The sequence below is a fragment of the Oryx dammah genome, unplaced genomic scaffold (assembly GCF_014754425.2).
Source record: "Oryx dammah isolate SB20612 unplaced genomic scaffold, SCBI_Odam_1.1 HiC_scaffold_20, whole genome shotgun sequence".
Classification (NCBI taxonomy): domain Eukaryota; kingdom Metazoa; phylum Chordata; class Mammalia; order Artiodactyla; family Bovidae; genus Oryx; species Oryx dammah.
The window spans coordinates 47,848,909-47,858,661 of NW_024070204.1; the positions used below are offsets into that span (position 1 = coordinate 47,848,909).

Below are 9,753 nucleotides of genomic sequence, written 5' to 3' on the forward strand. Positions count from 1 at the left end.
GCACCATGAACCATAGTAACACTGCACTACAAAATGACAATTCTCCAGAAAATAAATGTAAAGTAATGAAATGTTGTGACCTAACTGAAACAGATTCAAAATATTTGTCAGGAAGAAACTCAACAAACTACAAGAAAACTCAGAAAGGCAGATTCAATGAGCTTAGGAATAAAATTAATGAACAGAATACTTTAACAAAGATTCTTTATAAAAACAGAAATACTTTAACAAAGAGATTTAAACTCTAAAAATAGAAAGAAATGAAAATTCTAGAGCTGAAGAATTCAGTAAATGAAATGAAGAATGAATTACAAAGCAATGGAAATAGAGCAGACTGGATAAAAGACAGAATCGGCAGGCCTGAAGACAGAAATCTAGAAATAATACCAGTAGGAGAGGAAGAGAAATAAGATATTTTTTTACATCAGAAAATTCTATAAGACCTGACTGACTCTTTTAGGAAGGACAACATTAGGACATTGGGTATCCCAGAAAAGAGAGAAGGGGACAGAGTTTATTTAAAGAAATAATAGCTGAGAATTTCCCAAGCCTGTGGTAAGAACTGGATATACAAGGCTATGAAGCTAGGAGAACACCTAATTACCTCAATGCAAAAAGATCTCTAAGACGCTTTATATTAAAACAGTCAAAAGGGGCTTCCCTGGTGGCTCAGTGGTAAAGAATCCGTCTGCCAATGCACGAGGCATGGGTTCCATCCCTGATCCCGGAAGATCCCACATGCCAAAGAGCTACTAAGCTCGTGGGCCACAACTATTGAGACTGTGCTCTATTCTGGGATCCACAACCACTGAAGGCCACGTGCCCAGGCATGCATGCCACAGTGATAAGAAGCCCTTGTACCACAACTAGAGAGTAGTTCATGCCCGCTGCAGCTAGAGAAAGCCCATGCAGCAATGAAAACCCAATAACTCCATAAAAAATAACAACAAAAAACTGTCAGAAGTGAATCACAAAGAAAAAATGTTAAAGGTAGCAAAGGGAAAAAGGATAATAACCTATAAAGGAAGTTCCATTATATACAGAAAACCCTACACTGCCACCAGAAAACCACCAGATATCATTGATGAATTCAGTAAAGCTGCAGTATACAAAATTAATATACAGAAATCTGTTGTTAATTCTACACACTAATAATGAATTACTCAAAAGAGAAATTAAGAAAATAAGTCCATGTACCACTGCATCAAAAAAGACTAAAAAACCTAGAAGTGAACTTATCTAAGGAGGCAAAAGACCTGTACTTGGAAAACTACAATACACTGATAAAAGAAATTGAAAATGACACAAATAGATGAAAAGATGTACCATGTTCATGGGTTAGAATTAATACTGCTAAAATGACCATACTACCCAAGGCAATCCACAGATTCAATGCAATCACTATTAAAATACCAAGGGCCTTTCTCACAGAACTAGAGAAAAATAATTTTAAAATTTGTATGGAAATACAAAAGACCCTGAATAGCCAAAATAATCTTGAGAAAGAGAACAGAGTTAAAAGAATAATGTTCTTTCTTTGACATGAGACTATACTACAAAGCTACAAGAACAAATAATAATAAAAATCAAAACTATGACATAGGCACAAAAACAGACGAATAGATCAAATAAACAGGATAGAAAGCACAGAAATACACCCATGCACTTATAGTCAACTAATCTATGACAAAGAGGGCAAGAATATACAATGGAGAAAAGAGTTTTTTCAAAAAGTGGTGCTCAGAAAACTGGACAACTACATGTAAAAGAATGAAATTAGAACATTTTCTCACACCAAATACAAAAATAAACTCAAAATGGATTAAAGACCTAATATAAGACTGAAAACTATAAAACTCCTAGAGGAAAACATAAGCAGAACATGCTAACATAAATCACAGTATTTTTTTTATCTGTATGCTAAAGCAAGGAGAAGGGGATGACAGAGGACAAGATGGCTGGATGGCATCACTGAATCAATGGACATGAGTTTGCGCAAACTCGGGGAGATGGTGAAGGATGGGGAAGCTTGGCGTGCTGCAGTCCATGGGGTCACAAAGAGTTGGACATGGATGAGCAACTGAACAACAAATGCTAAAGCAAAGGAAATAAAAGCAAAAATAAATATGACCTAATCAGACTTGAAAGCTTTTGCAGAACACGAAGGAAACCAGTGACAAAACAGACAGTGTACTAAATGGGAGAAAATATTTGCTAATGGTATGACTGATAAGGGGTCAAAATTCAAAATATATAAACAGCTCATACAACTCAATGAAAAAACCAAATAACCCAATTTAAAAATGGGCGGAAGACCTGAATAGACATTTTATAAAGAAGTCATACAGATAGCCAACAAGCACAGGAAAAGATGCTCAATATCATTAATCATCAGGGAAATAAACCACAATTAGATATCACCTCACACCCATTAGAAAGGTTATCATCAAAAAGGTAAGAAATAACAAGTCTTGGTGAGTATGTGGATATGGGAACCCTTATACACTGTTGGTGGGAATGTAAATTGGTGCAACCACTGTGGAAAACAGTATGGCTATTTCTCAGAAAAACTAAAAAAGAACTACCATATAACTCATCAATTCCACTTCTGGGTATATATCCAGAAAAAAAAAAAAAGAAAATGTTAATTCAAAAAGATACAGGTACCCCAATGGTTAGAGCAGCAGTCCTTATAACTGCTAAGACATGGAAGCAACCCATGTCCATCAACAGATGAATGAATGGATAAAGAAGATGTATATGTACAATGGAACACTTTGTTGTTTAGTTGCTAAGTTGTGTCTGACTTTTTTGTGACCCAATGGACAGTAGTCCATTAGGCTCCTCTGCTCATGGGATTTCCCAGACAAGAATACTGGAGTGGTTAATTATTTCCTTCTCCAAGGGATCTTCCTGACCAAGGGGCTGAACCTGGGTCTCCTACATTGGCAGGCGGATTCGTAACCACTGAGCCACCAGGGAAACTCTAGATATTTCCTTAGTAAGTAAGTAGGTGTTAGTCACTCAATCATATCTGACTCTTTGTGACCCCATGGACTATAGCTCACCAGGCTTCTCTGTCCATGGAATTCTCCAGGCAAGAATACTGGAGTGGGTAGCCATTCTCTTCTCCACAGGATCATCCCAATCCAGGGATTGAACTTAGGTCTCTTATGTTGAAGGCAGATTCTTTACTATCTGAGCTACCAGGGAAACCCTAGGCATTTCCTTACTATATCTGACTCTTTGTGACCCCATGTACTATAGCTCACCAGGTTCCTCTGCCCATGGAATTCTCCAGGCAAGAATACTGGAGTAGGTAGCCGTTTTCTCCTCCAGAGGATCACCCCAATCCAGGATCCAACCTGAGTCTCCTGCATTGCAGGCAGAATATTTACTGTCTGAGTCACCAGAGAAGCCCTAGGTATTTCCTTAGGCAGCAATAATCCTTCTAGCAGCAGTGAAACAGAGGAAAAGTTAATAACCAAGTCAGAGTAGGGAAAAAAGTTACCTGCTTAAACAATGGTGGAAATACAGGGTTACACTTCTGACTTACTTTGCTAACCAATGCTCTCCACTGTATTGGTTCCTAAACTAAACTAGGATGTGGCTGAATTTACAAACAGGATTCCTTTAACTCCCAGAGATGATACTTTCACTGATTATTGAATGTTAGGAAATCAGAAAAGAGGAAAATCTAGAAAGGTTCTTAAATTTCAGTCAGCCTTAACAAAAAGTAGTAATCATGGTTGAGGAAAATATGAAGGACTGATTATTTCAATGATTTAAAATAAATCATGAATGAGTTCAAAGTTCAAATTAAAAGATCCCAGTGCCTTTCAGAGGTTTATAATATTCAAAAAAATATGAAGAATTATAAGAAAATTGATAATTTTCAGTTGCCTCAACTTTAAATTCCCCCAGAAAGCTGTCTCAAAGGAAATTTAATATCTTTTTTGAAAGTCTTGATGAGAACTATAAGATATCTTAAAATCTGATGAATTAGGTTGAGAGGTGAACTGGAGTTTCATAGCTAATATTACTTAGATGGTAACACAGGATAGTGCTATCAATGATTGACTAAACTGTTAAATATTCCAAAGTATTATTTTTGTCATAGACTAACACTAATACAGGAAATTAAATACACAAAATGACATAAACAGACATACTCACTTCTATTTCATTCAGTCCTCTGACCTTTAAAACAAAGTCCCAGATGCAAGATTAATGTCAAAGATAAATCATTTAATAATGAGCCCCTAATCATTTAAGACTGGTTTTAGTATGGGGTCTCAAGACAAAAACAGCTTATTAATAACTTGCTTGCTAATACCTATGCTGAAACATTATCTCTATAAAAAGAACATAGGGAACAACAAAAGGAAGCTTCTGTAACGTCTTTTAAAAGGTACTAACTGTGAGCATCACCATATTTCAAAGAATGTCAGTCCTTTCCACTCCAGGTTCAGAAACTTCCTTTCACAATTCTTTGAGAAAGCAAATTTACAGTACTGGGTTGGCCAAAAAGTTCCTGCAGTTTTAAAGCAAAAACAGAAGACACATTTTTCATCATTTTCACCAAGAACTTTATTGAACAACATATTCACCAATTGCAGATGAAACTACTCTAATAACAGAAAGTGAAGAGGAACTAAAGAGTCACTTGAGGAAGGTGAAAAGGAAATGAAAAAGCTGGCTTAAAACTCAACATTCAAAAAACGAAGATCATGGCATCTGGTCTCATCACTTCATGGCAAGTAGATGGGGAAAAAGTAGATGCAGCGGCAGATTTTATTTCCTTGGGCTGCAAAATCACCATGGACTGTGATTGCAGCCACAAAATTAAGATGTTTGTTCCTTGAAAGGAAAGCTATGACAAACCTAGACAGCATATTAAAAAGCAGGGACATCATTTTGCCAACAAACGTCCATACAGTCAAAGCTATGGTCTTTACAATAGTCACGTACAGATGTGAGAGTTGGATCATAGATAAGGCTGAGCACCGATGAACTGATGCTTTCAATTGAGGTGCTGCAGAACACTCTTGAGAGTCCGTTGGACAGGAAGGAGATCAAACCAGTCAATCCTAAAGGAAATCAACCCTGAACATTCATTGAAAGGACTGATGCCGAAGCTGAAGCTCCAATACTCTGCCACCTGATGCAAAGAGCTGACTCATCGTGAAAAAGACCCTGTTGCTGGGAAAGTCTGAAGGCAGGAGGAGAAGGGGCAGCAGAGGATGAGATAGTTAGATGGCATCACAGACTCAATGGACATGAGCTTGAGGAAACTCCAGGAAATAGTGAAGAACAGGGATGCCTGGCATGCTGCTGTCCAGGGGTCCACAGGGTTGCAAACAGTGGGACACAACTTAGTGACTGAACAACAGCATTCACCATTTTTTTCCACTACCTTCTGACATTTTTCAGGCAATTTTACAATTCCATCTTCCCAAAACTTTTTATCTTTTTGAGCAAGAAACTGTTTCAGGTGCTTCTTACAATCTTCCAGGGAATTGAAAATTTTCCATTAAGAGAATTTTGGAAGGACTGAAATAAAGGGAAATCTGAAGATGCAGTGTCTGGTGAATACCGTGGATGAATCAGACCTTCCCAGCCAAGCTGTAACAGTTTTTGGCTGGTCATCAGAGAAATATGCAGTCTTGCATTATCTTGATGGAAGACTATGTGTTTTCTGTTGACTAATACCAGATTCTTTTCTTTGAGTGCCGCTTTCAGTTGGTCAAATGGGGAGCAGTACTTGCTGGAATTAATAGTTCTGTTTTCCAGAAGGAGCTCATAGTAGAGACCTCCCTTCCGATCCCACCATATACACATCATGTCCTCTGAATGGAGATCAACCTTTGGTGTGGTTGGTGGTAGTTCATTTCACTTGCCCCATGATCTCTTCCATTCCACATTACTGTATGGTATCCAATTTTTATCGTCCATCACAATTTGTTTTAAAAATGGAATTTTCATTAAATAGAGAATTGAATGTAGAAATATGGTCAAGGTTTTTTTGCTTAACTAACATGTAACCCAAACATCAAAGCAATTAACACAACCAAGCTGGTGCAAATGATTTTCAATGCTTGATTTGGATATTCTGAGTATGTTGGCTATTTCCCTCAAGATAGAAAGTTGACTGTTCTCAATTAGTGTCTCGATTTGATCACTCTCAACTTCAACTGGTCTACCTGACCGTAGAACATCATCCAACAAGAAATCTCCAGTACCGTACTTCCTTGATGGCTCAATGATTAAACAGGCCACCTGCCAATGCAGGGGACACAGGTTTAACCCCTGGTCTGGGAAGCGTTCCTGTGCCACTGGGCAACTAAGTTCGTGTGCCACAACTACTAAGACTGTGCTCTAAAGGTGGGAGGCACAACCACTGAGCCCATGTGCCACAACTACTGAAGCCCGTGCCCCCTAGAGCCTGTGTTCCACAACAAGAGAAGCACCGCAGTGAGAAGCCCATGCACTGGAACTAGACAGTAGCCCCTCCTCTCTGCAACTACAGGAAAGCCCACACAGCAACAAAGACCTAGCGCAGCCATAAATAAAGAAAGAAATTTCCAGTACAAACCACAAACCATTTTTTGTCACATTTGATCAGTCATGCCACCTTCCTACACACTGCACAAGTCTCTTCTTGTGTTTCAGTTGCCTTTTTACCTTTCTTGAAATAATAAAGCATAAAATGCCAAAAATGTTGCTTTTTTCCTTCCATCTTCAATATTAAAAAAGCTACACAAAAATTCACCAATTTTGATGAATTCTTTTTTAATGCACATGATATGACAGCTGTTACAATACAATCTTAACAGAACTGTTTCAAATGAAGTTAAAAACAACAGAGCACTACTACAGCACCTTACATAAAACAACCAAATATACTGGCCAACTCAATATATATGCCAAGATGCTAGCAATAATCTGCAATAACATGCACTGGCTTTTGCCCAAAGAAATGGATTATGAAACCACCATATAAGTATTTATGAGTGAGAATTACTATTAACTAATACTTATGCATATGGTAGAGTTTTAGATAGTACATTTATATTCAGTTTACCAGGCTGGGGGTTGATAATTTTTTTTTTTCTGTAAATGGCCAGATAGTAAATATTTTAGGCCTTGCCAGCCATACAGTCTGTACAACTATTCAACTTTGCCTTGTAGCACAAAAGACAATATATAAATGAGTAAGCATGGCTGTATTCCAGTAAAACTACATAAAAAATAAATACATTTGGCAGTGGGCCAAGTTTGGTCATAGTTTACACACTTATCCAGCATGCCAATATAAAAGCAGATGGGGGACTTTACCGTTGGTCCAGTGGCTAAGAATCTGTGTTCCCAATGCAAGAGGCCTGGGTTCAATCCCTGGTCATGGAATTAGATTCCACATGCCGCAATTAAGACCTGATGCAGCCAAATAAATAAATAAATATTAAAAAAAAAAAAGCAAATGGAATCATATCATTAAAAAGGCAGCCAGGTAAAAGCAGTTTTGTTATGTATATGTATGTTCTTCTATGTATTGTAAGTCTATAACTTCTATGAAGTCCAGTATGGACTTATCCAAACCTCTTCCTTATGAATTGCTTAATGGTCAACTGACAGAAGCTATAATATTTAAATTCTAATGTGACAGTTGGATCAACAAATCCTTCAAGAGGTGTAAATCTGACAGTGCTGGAAGAGAATGTGGTTTAATAAAGAAATTACCAGTTAAAACAATGCAGTAGCACCAAAGAACCTCTCCTTCCACAATAGGGAATGCTATTATAAATGCTCTAAAGTTATGTTTAGGGAGGAAGAAAGAAAGAATACTGGCAAAGGACTTAAATTTAAGTGTATTATAAAATGCTGACCTGGTAGAGATTTTTAACCTCTTAATGATTTTTTTTTTTTTTTACTTTTATGGTCATATGTCCTTAAAAAAAAATACTATAAATCATTATTTTAATTTGTAATTCATGCATTCCCATCCTCCTATGCTGTTTATCCTTTATTGTAACTATTCAGGGTATATGAGAATCACAATGAACAGCAACTACTTTTATGTATGTAACTGAGATATGCAGCACTTAAGACTGAGAGAAGAAATCTAAGGCTAAAGGTTCTCAGAGCTCTAGTGGGCACACAATGGGAAAGGTGAACTTTATTTATTTTCTTCCAGTCAAAGAATCTATTGGTTACATTTTTAGTTTGCTACCGATCTGTCATCTTAACATGAAGTTTGTAGATGTTTGTGATGCAAGGAGATTTTGTTTAAGTTAAAACAAGGTTTCTTTAAACTATTTAAAAGTTTAACGGCTTCCCAGGTGGCCCTAGAGGTAAGGAACCCGCCGGCCAATGCAAGAGAGGGAAGGGCATGACAACCCACTCCAGTATTCTTGCCTGCAGAATCCCATGGAGAGAGGAGCCTGGCAGGTTACGGCCCATAGGGTCGCAAAGTCTGAAACGACCGAAGCAGACTTTGCACTCACGCATTGGAGTTTAAAGCCTTTCTTTCCCTTCAGGGGTTGCCTGGTTACCTTGCATATGCCAGAGTAAAAAGATAAAAGAAGGGGGAACAGGTTAGAGTTTGCTAATCTACTGATCGCAGCAATAGATTAAGGCAAGGCTTGAGAGTCATGAAAATTAGGTTTCAGTCCAGCTGGTCAATAACTGGTTGTCTGGTGGTGAGCGAGTCAGTTTCTTCACCTCGGTGGGCCTGACTTTCCTCATCTGGAAAGTCTCAGCGCACTTGATAGCAACTCTCAAAGACCCCTTCTAGCTGTTATTCTAAGACAGGAAGATGTCAAGCCACCTACTATCAGGGCACTAGCTCTCACAATCGAGCCGGGGGTGGGGGCTGGGGAGAAGAGTGACAAGGACTTACTGGTCTAGCCCTCACTCCCCACCCCTCGCCCCCGCCATCTGAGGTTAGGACCGCATCAAGGCATCAAAGAGGTTTCCCCCTCCACCTCCCCTCTCTAGCTCTCTCCTACTCCCATTCCTATAATTCTGCCAATTCTCCGCCTCCCTCCTCTCACCTGGGTGTTCACCCACTGTAACCATGCCTTTTCCTTAAGGCCCCGGCAGACACGACTCCCACAGCCCCTCGAGTTCTCCCAGCCACGGACTGAGTCCCCTGCTTTGCTCGCACCCGAACCCTGCAGGAGCGCGCGCCGCCCCTCCGGACAGGACTCCACGGGCCCCAGCTTTGGCCTCACCGCTCCCGCAAGAAGCCACCGTTCCGGCGCGTTTCACCAAAGAACTTCCCCGGGTGACAGCCCGCTCCGATGCAAGCTCAGTCGTTCAGGCCGCTTCTCCCCTGTTCCCTCCGCTACTTCCCCGGAGGTGAGTTTGCAAAACCCGCAACGTGCTCTACCTGAGCAGGCCAAGCCCAGAAGCTCAGAGCGTTTGGCGGGAAGGAGGACACCACTTCCCCAAGCTTCTCAACTTGCCACAGCGAGGCTTCTTGTCCCCTGGACAGGAAAAAGCAAAGGCCTAGGTCGCGGGGGCCGGCGGGGGATGGAGTTCTAAGAGCACCAAGCCGGCAGCCGCAGTCAAACCTCCCGCCGTCGCGGACTACAACTCCCAGAGAGCTCTGCGACAACCAACACGCCTCCCGCCGCAGAGCCCAACCCTCCCTCTTCAGCTTCGGCTTTTGCTTGGGCTTCGGCTTCAGAAAGACTGGCGGCCCGGGTAGGCAAATCGCTTCCCCCAGCCGCCTGACGTCCGCGCTGGAGT

General features: G+C 40.2%; 1 protein-coding gene across 6 annotated transcripts in view; it reads right to left on the reverse strand.

The window, feature by feature from the left end:
* The window catches only part of SLC38A9 (solute carrier family 38 member 9), a 91,674-nt gene extending 82,072 nt beyond the window's left edge, over nt 1-9,602 (reverse strand). For 2 of the 6 annotated variants that reach the window (XR_005724808.1, XM_040262541.1), the window contains exon 1: nt 9,392-9,602. The gene's annotated coding sequence lies outside the window, so the exon portion shown is untranslated. Of the gene's footprint in view, nt 1-9,053 lie in introns of all 6 variants that reach the window. The other 4 variants (XM_040262543.1, XM_040262542.1, XM_040262544.1 and 1 more) reach the window with 4 other exon arrangements.
* Between the last annotated feature and the right edge of the window lie 151 nt (nt 9,603-9,753).